The 16,099-nt window shown below is 42.8% G+C and overlaps 1 pseudogene; it reads left to right on the forward strand.

Moving 5' to 3' along the window:
- Positions 1 to 11,373: 11,373 nt before the first annotated feature.
- LOC123282388 (putative monooxygenase p33MONOX pseudogene) lies at positions 11,374 to 15,288 on the forward strand (annotated as a pseudogene).
- Positions 15,289 to 16,099: the final 811 nt, after the last annotated feature.

The raw sequence follows: 16,099 nt of genomic DNA on the forward strand, positions 1-16,099 counted from the left end.
AAAACAAGAAGGCTACTAACCTAGAGACCTGAAGGCAATCACACACATGCTGGGGTCTGCATGCACCCTGCATGCAACTCAGAGAAGTATGAGATGAAGGGACACTGGGTTACACCCACATTGCACCCAGCCTTGCATTCATGGATTACTCCCAGTTCACCTCTCCCCTTTTCTCATTTCTTTCTCTGTTTCTATTTTTCTCTACTTTTTTCCCATCTCTTGTGTTCTCATTTATTTTGCAGAGTGATGTATATTAAAAAAATCAGTGATTCTCTGACTGAGAATGGGACTCCAATCATTAGAAGAGACTCTCCTAGGGGTAGCTGAGAAAGAAGAAGCCTAAAGGAATCCATTTCCACATACTCTTCTCCCGTATACATTATTTCCTAAGTTAGATGGGCCCAAGAATGACCACGGAGCACACGCAGGAACTTCTTCCTCCCTTTTGCTATCAACTTGTCCTATTTCAACCTGCAGGGTCTTGTCTATATTTTTCTAAATGGGCACTGTGACCTTATCAGTTTCCAGAAAAAGAGGGTTAAAAATAACATGTAGTAAATCTGCCAAAAGGAACTGAGATGCTAATAGCCCATATCACATGGGAGAGAGGGCTGGGTAAAACAAGGAGATGGAGCTCCCTGAGGTGCCACCCACCAGCTTACACAAAAGTTGGGTTCACAATTCCCACTTTGGTGTTTGGAGACCCGATATATCACAATACAAATGGCAGGAGTACAAAGTCAGAGAACTGGTATTTCCTCAATTGAAGGGTTACATACATTGGTACCAGGATTGAATTAATACCTGAAGCTGGAATAAAGTCAATAGTTAACAAATAACTAAGTCTTTTCAAGGGTCTTTGAAAATGCAAAAGAGTCTCTCAGAGAATACCAAGGGAATCTACATACCCCCACATGACAACTGGGGGATAGGTCTGAACTGGAGATGATCCAATAGGAAATTCTCTTCAAGAACAACAAGGAGGTCTTTACTCCAGAGAGAGCTGAAATGGTCACATATGCAGCAGGGTCTGCATGCACCTTGACCATAAAAGAATGAGGGGATGAAGGGACACTGGCTTCCCCCCACTTTTGAGGTAAGTAGACTAGATGAGGAAATGCACTCAAGTATCTACAATTAAGGGTGTAGTGAGTGAAGGTGCTGTGGGTCTGACACATCTCTGAAAGCCTGCCTGCCTTGAATAGGATGATCCAAGTAACATGTCCTCGAATATAAGAGTTTTGCTAGACACTCCAAAGGCCAAAGCAACAAATGTAAAGTACCCCATATTCTACACTTAGGTTCTAAGGTACCTTACGAAAAACCTAACCAAAACTGGTTCAGCTGGCATTAGCCCATTGTACACTGCTAGGATATAAAAAGTTGAGTTGGAAAGATGAGGCATTTTGGAGAAAGGTGTCAGTGTAGTAGACATTTTCTTCCCAATCCTGACTCTGGGCCTCCTCTCCTTTTGCTAACCTTGCAATTAAACATTCTATTTAGAGCTAGTCCTGATGGCCTAGCAGTTAAGGTTCAGCATGCTCCACTTCAGCGGCCCGGGTTTGGTTCCCAGGTGCGGAACCACATCACTCACCTGTCGGTAGCCATGCTGTGGTGGCGGCTCACATAAAAGAACTAGAAGGACTTACAACTATACACAACTATGTACTGGGGCTTTGATGGGGAGAAAGGAAGAAAAAACGGAGGAAGATTGGCAACAGATGTTACCTCAGGGCAAAAAAAAAAAAGTGACCATACTTTATACACTGTTAAAAAGAAAAACATTCTATTTAAATAGGAGGTACTCGCTGGGGAAATGTCACATTTAGAGCCCAAATTTATTTTCTAAATTGTGTGCACCACCGGGTGCCAAGTATGGGTTGTCTACTTATCTTACTCAGTCTCGTCTCTGAGAATCCATGCAATCTTCCAATGGCATCTGCTGCTGGGGTATGATATGGGGCATGAATGATCCAGTGAAAGTCCCATGTGGCTGCTGACTACTGGGTTTGTTTTCCTCTGAAGGTAACACATTGTCTGCTTGGGTGTGGTAGGGGAATAAAAGTATAAAACACAGTCTAAATAAGAGTCTCTGCATATTGTCTCCATTTGCAATGCAGATGAGGATGTCAGTGCCATTCTTTGTAAAGATATCTACTGCATCCATGGCCAGAGGTATCCTTTATCAGAGGTTAGAGTATCAGGTCTAGTTTTTTCTGGCTATGAGACATGGAGATCTCTTGTACCTGTGTGTGGCTGGCAGTCTTAGGACACTTACAGGCTATTTTTGACTCATGTGCTGGAATTACTATGTCTTGTTTTTGGGCCAGATTCTGGATTGAAGATGGATCACCATGCCCTGTGCAATGGTCTACCTGGATGACCAAGGTCCTAACTTTTGGCAGTTCGGGTCTGATGAGCTTGATAATTCTATTGATTTCCATCTTAGAAGGGTCCTTACCCATTTACCGCCACATGGGGCACAAAAACAGATGTGCACCTTGGGTAATCTGCTGATGATTTTTGTCTCCACATGGGCTGAGACATGATGATCCAGTCGGCACACTGACAGGCACCAGACCAGACTGTAAACTCATGTGTGACTTCCCATGAGTGATTCAAAATGTAAAAAGGTGCATTTGCGGGGATATTTTTTCAGGGCAAGCACTACAGCCACCCATTGAGCGGAATTCCCCTTTCCATGCCACAGGTGCAAGCAGTTTCTTTGGGGTTAGACAACTTCTGCACCACTACAACCCACCTGCCTTAACCTTAGCTGATGAGTCCATGAACCAACCCAAACATCCTCAGGAACCCGGGTGTATTGAAGCCTCCAGAGGCTGAGGTGCTGCCACAATCTCTGCATCTGAGACAGCTACATGTGGAGTGTGACTGGAGACTTTTCTCTGAACCTCTGAGACACCATTAAAGCCAAGTTTGTTTCTTCTCTAAATGTACCACTTTCACATAAAATGTATGTTTCTTGTACAATACTCACTTTGTTGGTGTTCTCATTTGGAACCAATGCTATGATATGGAAGCCAGAGTGTTACAGTCCTTGCTCTTGTTTTGTTACTTTCCCAGTGTCCACTGGCATCCACTAACAAACCAGCAACAGTCTTTCAAATGGGGTATATCATGTGGCAGATTCAGGCAAGGACCATGAAAAAAATCTCTAAGAGTGTCATTGCCTAGTAGGCATATATTTTTGCCACAGGTTCCATTCTGCATAAATGTCAGTGACCGACAATTTCCTTAAAAATACACTGCATGGATGACTGGCCTGAGTGGAAAGGTGGTCTGTACAGCCTGATGGATAGTTTCTAATGCAGGCTGTTAGTCAACTCCAGTGCTTGCCAGGTAAATTTTTGTAATGGGCTGGGCTAAATCCTCATGTGAAATATGAAGTGTCTTTAATACTGAATAAGGTTATCATATGTTCTGCCCCCTTTTGATTTCCTGGAGATTTTAAGGCCATTAGTTTTTCATGAATAGACGCGGGGATTGTTTTCAGGCACAAGTTACATGGTGTCCATGAAGTTAACCTTGGTGGCTGGCCAAAGATACTTGTCAGGATTAACAGTCCAGCCCTAGTTACTCAGCTATTGGCCCATCTCCCTAAGGCAGATGGTATTCTACCCTTAGTCCTTTCAATCAAAACAATGTTATCATGTAAGCGTACTGAGACCCCTGGTGAGGTTTCATTCTTCCCTAGGTCTCAGCCTATCCACTGATGAGAAATCATTAGAAGGTTCAGGTTGTCATGGGGCTGCAGAGTGAACATGTATTGTCCTCTGAACCTCATGTAGGCAAATAAGCTATAATCTTCTGCTTGCAGTGGCATCTGAAGAAAGCACTAGCATGTCTACCACTGCATATCAGGCCCTTCAGTCTATGCAATGAACTCTGTGACCACCACAATATCAACAAATGCAAGGGTAAGAAAGATTGCTGCCACACTGAGCTTACAGTAATCCACAATGAGGTGTCAAGAACTATTGTCTTTCATCACTAGACACAAGATGACTGCAGAACGGTCTAGATTCTTTAATCACCTTTGTCTCCAAATAGTTCTTTCATAAGTATAGCGACCTCCTTTCACCACTCCCCACATCCCAGTATCCTACTCTGCTTTACTTATACCCCGTGGCTGGACTAAGAAAACCTGGTGGCTCCCGTTTGTCTACTCCTCCCATGACCACTGTTCTAATTGTGGAATTTCCCCACTGGGGACATCCCTTACAATTCAAAAGAAGAATTACACATACTTAACACAAGTCTTCCTAGAATACATTCAGCAGTATCAGTTACAACATCTTGCATATATTGGCCCAAAAGAGCCCACTCATAAACTCACATCAGTCCACAGTCCAACCTGAGACTTATTTACACATCCAAAGTAAATTTTTGACTGAGCTCATGGAAGATTCTAGGCAGCACAGTGACCGGTGTGCCACTGTCCATAAGGGTTAAAAGGTATGACAACTTCGAGTGCCATCAAGTCCCAAAAACACCTCGATGATGAATAAAACCTCCAGTTCAAGTTAGAGAAGTAGGGGCCATGACCCTGACTTAGACCTGTTTGTTCTTGAAAACAGAAAAATTTGGGTAGAAAGGTGGTTCTGAATGTGTTAAATATCAGTCAGAACGACACAGGTGTCAGAACAGGGTCTAAGTTCTTTTGATCCTCCTCCCATTACGAGTAATACAGTCATGGCCAAACTGCCTTGTAACATGGGGTTGGTAATAGAGAATGAGGTGATCACTTCCCGTCCTCCAGATAACTGGCAGGGCTCCCTCATCTGCTAGTCAAGGAGGAAACCTCTAAAATCTCATTGGGCTTATGTCCAAATCCATCCTTAATATCACTTCTTTCCAACTCACTTTAGGAGCAGACCTTAGTACATTTTGACATAACCAACTACCCCTTGTCACCAAACACTTTATCAATGAGGTAGGCTACTGTCTCCCAGATCCTGTTCCATACTTAGCCAACCTGCAGGGTCTCACCTGTATTTTTGCAAAAGGCCTTTGTGACCTTATCAGCCTCCAGGAGGAAGGAGTTTAAAATTCATGGAGTCAATCTGACAAAATTGGAAGGGGGAAATTCCCATGTAGTGTTGCCTCTTATGGAGAGCCAACTGTTGCAGTAGTTTTGTAGCAGATACAACTGTTCTCTCAGGAACATAGAACACTAGAGTGCATAAAAGACAGAAGTTGTTCTTTGACTACCCATAGGATTCTGTATGTGAAATCACTTTCCCTCAGTTTTGTTAGGAATTGTAAGTCTCCCTTATAGTGGGCATCCAAGGCCATACAGAATGACACTTTCCACTTGCCAACTAACAAGACATCATTAACAGTGAAAACTTCGGACACCAGACGAATTTTTTTCTGACACCATATAAACATTCAAAATTCAAAAAAAGACATATTAATACCAATTACACGTTATTACAGAATGCATACAGTAAATAGTTTGTAGGCATCTTAATGACAAAATAACTTTTAATTTTCTATCTTTTCACTGTAACTTCTCTCAGCTACATTCAGATACATTTTTTTGGAAACACAGACCATTGATATTTTCACACAGACATACAACACGAACTTCCAACAATACATATACTTCAATTGGAAACTCAGAAAAAAAGGAGGAGGGAACACAGGGGGAGCAACTGAGTCCAGTAAGCACAGGTTGTTCATACTTTTGTCCATTCCATGGTATGAAGAATTTTTATCAATAACTAGAAACCAATTAGAGAGGTGATTTCAATCCTACCTCTTGCTACCTAACCCTCCAAGCTTCTTTCAACAAGCAGCATGCGTTACTGGATGCCAGAGAATCTATCTTACTACTAACCCGGCCCAGACACCTTGGAAGAGGTTGGACAGTGGGAGGACCCTTATGCTCCCCCATCCACCCCTCTTGTAGACAAGGGTGTGCTACCAGATCTAGGAGAGCTGTATCTCTCATAACCTGGCCCACACTGCTCTACTGATCCAAGGAAGTCTTTATCCCTCCTAATCCACCCTTGCTGTGAGATCAGATCAGGATCATCTCATCTGACAACTTGGCCAGGGTACTCTCAGGTGCCACAGATTTCCAGATGCCTTATCCATTCTAACATGGAATACACAGTCCCTTAGCAAGAAGACTCTGTCACCCCTCTCATCCACCACTTAAGTGACAGCATGTGCTAAGAGAAGCTGGGGAATCTAATTAGGCACTAACCTGGCCAGTGTGGTCTCTTGTCTAAAAAAAGAGGGCATTACAATTTTATTGGCCACATGTTCGGTGCCAAATTTGTCATTGCAAGCATGAATACTTGCAAGGCCAAGGAAAAGGCCTAATTTATTTAACACATAAAAATACAAAAAAACCCCACAACTAGAAGGACCCACAACTAAAATATACAATTATGTACTGGGGGGATTCAGGGAGAAAAAGAAAAAAAATGATTGGAAACAGTTGTCAGCTCAGGTGCCAATCTTAAAAAAAAAATCCTTTTATATTTTGGTACTTTGATACTTAAAGGACAGCAAAAAGAAAAATGAGGCAAAAGGGCCAGCTCCCCATGATCTTTGTCCCACTCACCAAAAAGGATGACAGAGTAACCAAAGGGGGCAAATGACCTCAATGCCAGTTGTAGGATATCCCTTTGTAGAGGAGCCACTTCTAGACTGCAGCTAAGTGGGTTTTTATTCTGCAGATCTATACTTAAGTGAGGGCAGGGCACAAATCCCCACATCTTAACAAACTCTGGAAGAGATGAGAAAACTGTCTCATGAGGGGTGAGGACCGGAACAGCTATTTAAGTTTAACAGTTCAGAAAGCTTTATCCATATTCCCTGGACTTAGAATGACACAGAGACTAGTGTCTGATTCATGTAAAAGAAAAGCTAAGGTTGGAGCTGCCCCTGCCAGTGGGAATAAAAGGAGGCTGTCTTGGGAGAGAACTGCACTTCCACCAGCTACAGAAGACAGGATGTCTTTTCCAAGATTGACGTGAAGACTCTTAAAGAGACCAAGTGGGCATTTTCTTGAACTTCATGGGAGAGGGACAAAGGTTATTTCTTCCTGTATCTTTGACCAGGGCGAATAACAAAGAACTTCACAAAACTAAACTAAGTCTGGTAGAACTAGGGGGACACTGGAACTAGTGTCTGACTCATGCAAATGAAGTTAAGAATCTCCAGCTACAAATATCTCAACAGAAGACACAATCAACAGACTGGCTGGTAAGTGAACTGCACTTTCATTGCATACAAAGAAAGTTCTATGTTTTCCATGGCTGACATGAGAACCCAATGAAAGTGAGTGCACTCAGATTTTCTTAAATAGAAAGCACAGGGGCCAGCCCCATGGTCAAGTGGTTAAGTTTGTGCACTCCACTTCAGTGGCCTGAGGTTTGCCACTTCGGATCCTGAACATGGACCTACGTACTGTTCATCAAGCCATGCTGTGGCAGCGTCCCACATAGAAGAACTAGAATGACCTACAACTAGGATATACAACTATGTACTGGGGCTTTGGGGAGGAAAAAAAAAGAGGTAGATTGGCAACAGATGTTAGCTCAGGGCCCATTTTCCTCAGCAGAAAAACCAAAAGCATACCTTCAAAAAAAAAAAAAAAAAGGAAAGCACAGAGGAGAAGCATGGGGGGTAGATGATCACCACAGAAGGATGAGACTAAAGAATTTAGGAGCTAAAGGAGACTCTAGTGGCAGGTCAGAAGAAAGGCACAGGATGGGGCAGCAGCCCACAGTCTGAGGCCCATTTAGGAAGCTTAAAATGTGCCCATGAGGACATTGGCTCAGGATCAGTATTGCTCACTTCGTTGCAAACTGCCCCCCACCACCAGCATCTAAGGAAAAAAAAAGGCCGCATTCTCCATGTGTATCCACATGTGTATCCATAGAAAGGGAATGCAGTGGGCATTCTCTCCACTACCATATGGGAGGCATGAAGACTACTTGAGTTTTGCTCCAAGAAATGACAAACAACTTCAGAAAGCTTGTCTTATCTCCCCTGGAGCTGGGAAACACATGAGGTAGTGTCTGACTCAGACAAACAAATTCCACACCTGGGGCTGGAACTGCCCTGAGAAAGGCACAATGAGGAGTATGGCTGGCAAAGCGAACTGCACTACTGCGCAAGAGCCAGAGTAGACAGACACAGCCTCATCAGAACACAGAAACTTGAGCTCCTGCCAGGCCTGGGGCTGAGCCCAGGGCAGCTGCAACCGCAAAATGTCATGTCAAAACAAGAAAACTAAGTAAAAATTTGGAAACTTTTGTTTGCCAAAAGGAAGGACTGCCCACACTGGCAAGCTAGCATTGACTAGCTGCCTGAGCAACTGGCCATTCAAAAATCAACAAATGCCAAATCTTTCTAAGGGGCCAATGAATATATGAAAATATACCAGAAAACTCACAAGCCTAAGCACCCAGGTGTGAATGTTAAGGGACAAATTCACACTAAAAATGATAATGCAATATAAAATTCCTTCTGAGAACTACCAGAGAGCTTTAAGCCAAGAGAGAGCAGAAGGGAGGCAATATATGGCAGGGTTTGCATGAACCCTGACAACTCGTAGAATGATGGGAGAAAGGGATACTTGCTTCCCTCCAATATGAAATATTTAAAATGGATAAGGAAATGCAGTCACAGCACCTACAATAAAGGATGCAGTGAGAGAAGATGCTCTGGGTCAGACACATCCCTGAAAGCCTGACTTGCAAAAGACTTTGAAAGAAACAACCTCAGCATAAGTGTTTGCAGAAGCTCCAAAGACCAAAATGATAAATACCAAGGGCCCTATATTCTAAACTAAGGACTTTAACATCTTACCAAATCTTGAGCAAACTGGTCCAGCTAGCATTAGCCCAGTGACTATCTAAGGATATGAAAACTGAGGTGGAAGAAGAAAGATATTTTCGACAGAGTTGAAAGAATGATAGGCATTTTCTACCTGCCTGTAACCTGTGCTTTCTCCTTTTCTACTCAACCTTCTAATTACACTTTGTATTTAAATGGGAGGTAACTACCAGACAAATGCCACATTCAGAGCCCAAACTGACTTTCTTAATGTGTGTTCCACTGGGAGATGAGCATGGCTTGTCCACTTCTCTTAACGTTTTCTCTTTAAGAATTCAAGCCATCTTTCAATGGCACTTGCTACCTGGAAATGACATGGGGTGTGAATGGTCCGTCAAATGTTCAATGGAGTTCCCCACTCCTGGGTAGTTTTTGCCATAAAGGCAGCACCATTGTTTGGGTGTCACTGATAAATGTGAATAAAAAACACAGTCCGTGCTGTACATTACATTCCCATGACTTAATTATTTTATGACTGTAAGTTTGTATCTTTTGACCCCCTTCACCCAGTTCTCCCACTCCCAATCTCCCACCTCTGGCAACCATCAATCCGTTCTCTTTATGTATGAGCTTGATTTTTTGTTGTTGTTGTTTTTGGGTTTTTTTAATTTCACATATAAGTGACATCAAAAACATGGTGACTACAGTTAATGATACTATATTGCATATTTGAAAGTTGCTAAGAGAGTAGATCTTAAAAGTCGTCATCACAAGAAAAAAATGTGTAACTATGTATAGTGATGGATGTTAACTAGATTTATTGTGGTGATCACTTCACAATATATACAAGTATCAAATCATTACATTGTACACCTGAAGTTAATATAATGTTATATGTCAATTATATCTCACTTTAAAAAACACAGTCCAATTAACAGTCCTTGAATAGATTCCCCCATATGATGTGCATGGGGTTGTCAGGGCAATACTCAGGATCTGCCACACTCCATGCCCAGTGGTAACCTTGAGAGGAAGGTAGGGAGCCAGGTCCAGCACATCTGTGTATGGAAATTGGAGAGCCCCTCTCTATTCGACTGTGCAGCTGGCTTCCTTGGCCTCATGTGCTAAAATCACTAGGAATTGTTTTGGGGACAGGACCTAAATTGTAACGGATTGCCATGTCTTGTGCATAGTTTATCCAGGTGGGCATGGTCTTAACCTGAGTGTACAGGTATGATGAGCTTGTTGATTCAATTGATTTTCATCCTCAAAAATTCCTTATCTATGTGTACCATAAGGGGAATAAAAGGAGGTGTGAATCTTGTGCAATTGGCTGATCATGTTTGCCACCAGAGTCTGAGACTTGACCATCTGGGCATCCCCCTGCCAGGTACCAGTCCTCATCATCAGCACATGGGCTCACACCCAGGACTCAGTCAAAAATTAGCAACGTGCATTTTGCAGAGGAGGGGGTTTTCCAGGGCAAGCACCACAGCCCAGACCCCACTCATTGAGCAGCATTCCTGCTTTTCCAAGAAGCGTTGTAAGCAATATTCTTTGGAGCCATATGACTTCTGCAGCCCACTACACCACATCTGCCTCTAACTTAGTGGAATGACCAAGAACCACATGCAGGCATCCTCAGGAATCTGGGTGTACTGAACCTGCCAGAAAGTGGATGAGCTGACACAGACACTGCATCTGATACAGCCCCATCTAGAGGGTGACTGGACACCTATTCCAGTACCTCTTAGGAACCACTAATGCCTAATTTACTTCTTTCATGGATATACTATTTTCACTTAAAAATGCGTGTTTCTTGAGCAATATCCATATTGATGGTGTTCTCATTTGTAACCACTCTCATAAGAGACAGAAGTCATAACAACTTCTCTTGCTTAGTTACTTTATCCATGTCCACCCGCATGCACTAACAAGGCAGCACTCGTCTCTCAAATGGGATACAACAGGTGTCAATTTCAGACAACCACCAGGAAAAAATTCCACAGGATGCCATTGCCTCCTGGCCAGATCCTTTTGCCACAGACACCACTTTACGTAAAAATCAGTCACTGACTCTTTCCCTCAAAATGCTCTGCACAGGTTATTTGGGTGAGTGGAAATGTGGTCTGTCAAGCTTATTGGAGAATTTCTCAGGCATGTTTTTGGTCAACGTAGATGCTTTTCGAGTAATCTTATGTAATGTGCTGAGCAGGATCCCCATGTGAAGCATGAAGTACATCCAGTACTAGACAAAGTTATAATAATGTTACCACATTTTGTTTCTGGATATTTTTTAAACATCACTTTCTCTTTAAAAAGCCCAGGGATTGTTGTCCGGGTACCAGGCCAGATGGTTTCTAAGAGTTTTACCTTGGTGACTTGCCAGTGATTTTTGTCAGTGTTAATCTTCAAGCTCTGGACATGCAAATATTGGAGCCTCTAAGACAGAGGGTACGTGGTCCTTGGACTTTCCAATTAGAATAAAGTAATCCATGTAATGGTACCAAGAGAGCTCTGATAAGGTTTCAATCTTTTCTGTTTCCTGATCCCATGGATACAGTGGGATTTGAAGAAAGCATTAGCATGTTCACCACCACAAATGAAGCCTACGGCCTGTGCAAGGGCTCCATGATTGTTATAACATCTGGCAGTTCAGGTTCAAAGAAGACTACTGCCACATTAAGCTTGCAGTACAAAACAGTGAGGTGACAAAACTATCGGCTGTGCACGGATCACACGCGGCCAGTGTAGGGTGCTATAGTCTCTTTAAGCACCTGTGTTACCATTACTTCCTTGATCAGTGTAGGAACATCTTTTCGCCCCCATTCCTCACTCCCTGCCCCAATATCCCAGTATCCTACACTGCTTTACTGAAATGTCTTGGTTGGACTGGGGGAGCCTGGTGGGACCCACGTTGCCCACTTGTCCCACTACCACTGTTCTGATCAAGGCATTCCCTCATTGGAAGCATCCTGTACAATCAAGAGAAGAATTTGACACACTTAACACAACTCTTCCCAGAATATACACAGCAATATGGTTACAACATTTTGTATCGCACTGGTTGAACAGATCCACCTGTAAAATCACATCAGTACTTATTCCAAAGTAACAGTAACTTCCACATCCAGTTAAAGGAAAAATTTGATCCTGCCGATGGAAACTAAAACAGCAGATTGGCATATGGTCCAATGTCTAGACAGCTGAAAAGCTTCGGCAAGTTTCAGTGCCAAGTCCCCAAAACACTTTGTGCAGTGCATAAAACCTCTGATTAGAGAAGGAAGGGTGTCCATCTCTAACTAGACCTTCATGTACTTGAAATATATAAGGTCTGAGTAGAAAGGTGGTATTGAGGCTTTAGATCGACAAGAGTCCAAACAGTACAGATCTCAGCAAGGGTTTCTAGGTACCCTTTGTCTTCCTCCTGTCAATACCCAGGTGGTCCTGGCCAGACTGACTTGGAACATGGATTCTGTCAAACGGTGACTAGGGAATTCCACCATGTCCCTCCAGTACAACTGTCAGGGCAACCTCATTAGCCAGCCGAGGAGAATACTCTTGTAGTCACTTTAAGCTTTTTCCCAAAACCCATCCTTAATGTCCCTCCATGCCTGCTCTTGGAGGAGCCCACCTCATACACTGCTGTGTAACTGACTGCTCTTGATCAGCAGAGAGTATTTCATATGTGCACAGGCGTACTGGTAGAAAGGAAGCAGTTTCACTTTCTCAATGACACAGCATGGTGAGAAACAATCACAAAGTATTTTTCTTAGATAAGAAGTTATCATATTTTTATTTCTAACTGGACCACTGATGCAACTCAGCAGGAGACTCTAGGACAATGCTCAAAGATCACAAGGCCTCTTGTTACCAAACACTTTAGTTACAGGTCTGTTAACTCTTCCTGAGTCCTGTTCCACACTTGGCTACTTAGCCTGTGTGGTCTTGTGTCTATTTTGCAAAAATGATATTTATGACCTCATGTACCTCCAGAGGAGGGGGTAAAAAAATCCCACGTAGTCAATCTGTCCAAGCGAGAGGGCAAAGCCCTGCACAGTTTAGCTTCTTTCACAGTAAGTCTAATGTAACAACTTTTGGAGCTGTTTGGTAGGAGCAACAAGTATTGCTGTGGGATAATAGAAGTCTTTAGTTAGTGACAGACAGTCATTATTCTGTGACAGCAGAAGAGACCTAGTGTGTGAACCCACTCACAATATTTCACAGAGTATAACTGGCAAGTAGGGCCTGAGTTTTCTGGAAGGATTATATGTATCTCTTGCAGGGAGCTGACAAAGCCATTGAGAAAGACACCCTCAACTGCCAATCAAAAAGATAATATTATCAGTGAAAATGTTCGACATTAGAGAAATTTGCCTATGACCATATAAACATTCACATATTCAATACCAATTACACATTATTACACAGTGCACACAATGAATCCGCTCAAAGGCATTTCTAATGACAAAATCAATTTGAATTTTTTCTTTACACTGCAAGTTCTATAGATGCATTCAGACAATTTTTACAGAAACAGACCACAGATAGTTTTATATAGACAGTACATCACCAGCTTCCAGGAGACCATCTACTCTCTTCAACTGGGAGCCCAGGGAATACAAGAGAGGGGGCACAGTGGGAGCAACTGAATCAGTAGGCATGCGTTTTCACAACCTTGATCATTTCATGAGCCTCAAGAAATGAACTCTTAATAATACCTTGGCACCAATCAGTATTTTTAATTGGTCTTTGAAAATATGAACGAAAAGAGCTCCCTGAGAAAATCAACTATTCCAAAGAGCCATGTTCAAGGGTGGGGGAGAAGTTCACAGTAGATATGGTCTATATTAATAATACCTCTGAGAACAACAAGGGCACTACTAACCCAGAGAGAGCCGAAGCAGTCACATACTTGGTGGAGTCAGTTGCCCTGACTACTAGAGTAAGATGGGATGGAGGGATAAAGAATTATCCACATTTCTCCCTGCTTGCATTCTTTGATTTTTCCCAATTCAATCCCCTTTTCTCTCTTCTCTTCCCTTTTCTCATTTTCTCTACTTTCCCCCAGATCTCCCCTGTTTTCACTCATAATGCTGAGTGACATCTCTAGAGAATAAAGTGTTTCACTGACTGGGTCAAGACCCCAATTCAGCAAGGACATTTTTCTAGGGTTGGCTGGGCAGGGTGAGTCCAATTGGAAGCTACTTCTACATACTCACTTTCCACATGAATATTTTCCTAAAATAGATCTATCCTCAAATGACCACTGAGCACATTCAAGTTCTACTCCCTCTCTTTTCACTATCACCTTCATATACTTCAATCTGCAGAGTTTCCCCTACATTTTTCCAAAAGGGCATCGTGACCTTAGCAGTCTCCAGGAGGAAATGAAAAAAAATCCATGGAGGGGCTGGCTTTATCAAGAAGGTCTTCAATGGGACCAATGGGGCCAAGCAACCAGTGCTCACTGGTCAGTACCCGAGGCCTTCATTATCACATCCGGCACAGCGCCACTTTCCATGGTCTGAAGCCAATACTGCATCTCAGAATCTCAGGAAATGTAGGTCCTGGGAGCCTCTTAAGTGATGGCATGCAAGCCAAAGGCAGTTGCTGCTGGAGGAACAGAACTTCTGCATGGACCATCCCTGGGAAGCTCTGCAAATTTGCAGCTGCTAGATGATGTTCTTCATTAACATCTGTCTATCAACATAATCGTCACATAATTTCATTGTGGTGGCAGGGACTCAGTTTTGGAATTCTATATAGAAAAAGCAGCTGGATCCCAGGCTTTCAGTGGCCTTGAGCCAACCAGAAGTGCCTGGTACATGAAGGAGAGGCCAGTATATCATCCCCTGTCTTGACCTTGTCATCGGACATTGACAGTACGGGCAAGGTCCTGGTGGTGAAGGCTAAAGCTATCCATATCATTATGAATTCTCTTATCACAAAGCATATCCAGGAGTGCATTCAGCATTTTGAGCAACAGGCAAGGCTGAAAAGTGCTGGCGTCATACCCCACAAGACCTTTATCACTGAAGGGACCAAGTATCTTCAAGAGGCAAAAGCACCCCCTACACTAAATCTACACATTGGAGAGATAACAAAAGAAGAGAAGCAGCCCACACTAGCCTATCCACACCACGGAGCAGCCCCCACCCTTTCCCTAAGCAGAAACCCAGAGGCTTGTTAACCTCTGGTTCTTTCACAGCCTTGCTTTCCCAATCTCAGCATGGATACTAGAGTGGGAAAAGGATAGAAATCCATCCAATAAAAGGAGGTTCTTTGGACCAAGATCACTCCAGAATTGTTATTCCAGAGGTCTGGCTACCCAGGTCTATAGAGGAGCTCAAAAGCTCTCTCCAATGGAACTGGTTCACATCTAGGAAACTCGAATGGCTGAGGACCTAGCAATCATTTCCCAAAATGGTCATCCCAGGGATAGATGGAAAGAAACAATCACCATGAACACATACCCTCAAATCCTGTGACTTGAATGTGCTCATACTCACTGAGTTCTAGAGATCTTCTATTCCAGGGAATCTGGATAGAGGGTTTCTTACTCCCCATCCTCCTTTAACCTTGGCTCTGACGTTAGAAAGATATACTCTTTAAAAACCTCATAAACTGAGGCTAGGGCTAGAGACATAATAGGTTTTTGAGAAACATTAGTGCAAAGTTTATCTTTAATGTGTGGATGAAGCCATGTCGTACTGCTTAAATTTAGATTAAACTATCTCAGCAGCGATGTATGGGGGACCTCATCACCTATTTTTGTATCATTTATCTTAGATAAATTTGATCTTTGCTTACTAGGTTAATAACATTTGTGCAGTTACAAAACCCAGGCTTCTTGATTCCTTTACCACCATCCACGTGAGCATTGACAAATCACGGAGTAGAGGTGTTCACTGACTACTTTAAACACTTTTGGCCTTCTTGATACTACAGTGTACTGTGGTCCACCTTTGTCATTTAGGGAGACTTAAGATTTGTCTGGGATCTGGGTGCGATTAAAATCCAGACTTGGCAGGGACCCCTCTTTGTATGCTGAAACTGGAGTCTCCTTGCTTTGGGTAGACCTAATTGATCACTTTGGACTGCAGCCATTTCTCACTGTAGTACCTCTTGTACCATGGCTGCTAGGGGGATGCTTCTCTTTTATGTGTCACACAGAGCAGGCACTATTCTTGAATATCCTTTCATGGACTTTAGGTTTAGCTTATTTTACTCCAATTTGTTTGCAAACTGCATAAGAGAGAAAGTTCAGTTATTGCTT

This window comes from Equus asinus, chromosome X (assembly GCF_041296235.1).
Source record: "Equus asinus isolate D_3611 breed Donkey chromosome X, EquAss-T2T_v2, whole genome shotgun sequence".
Lineage (NCBI taxonomy): Eukaryota > Metazoa > Chordata > Mammalia > Perissodactyla > Equidae > Equus > Equus asinus.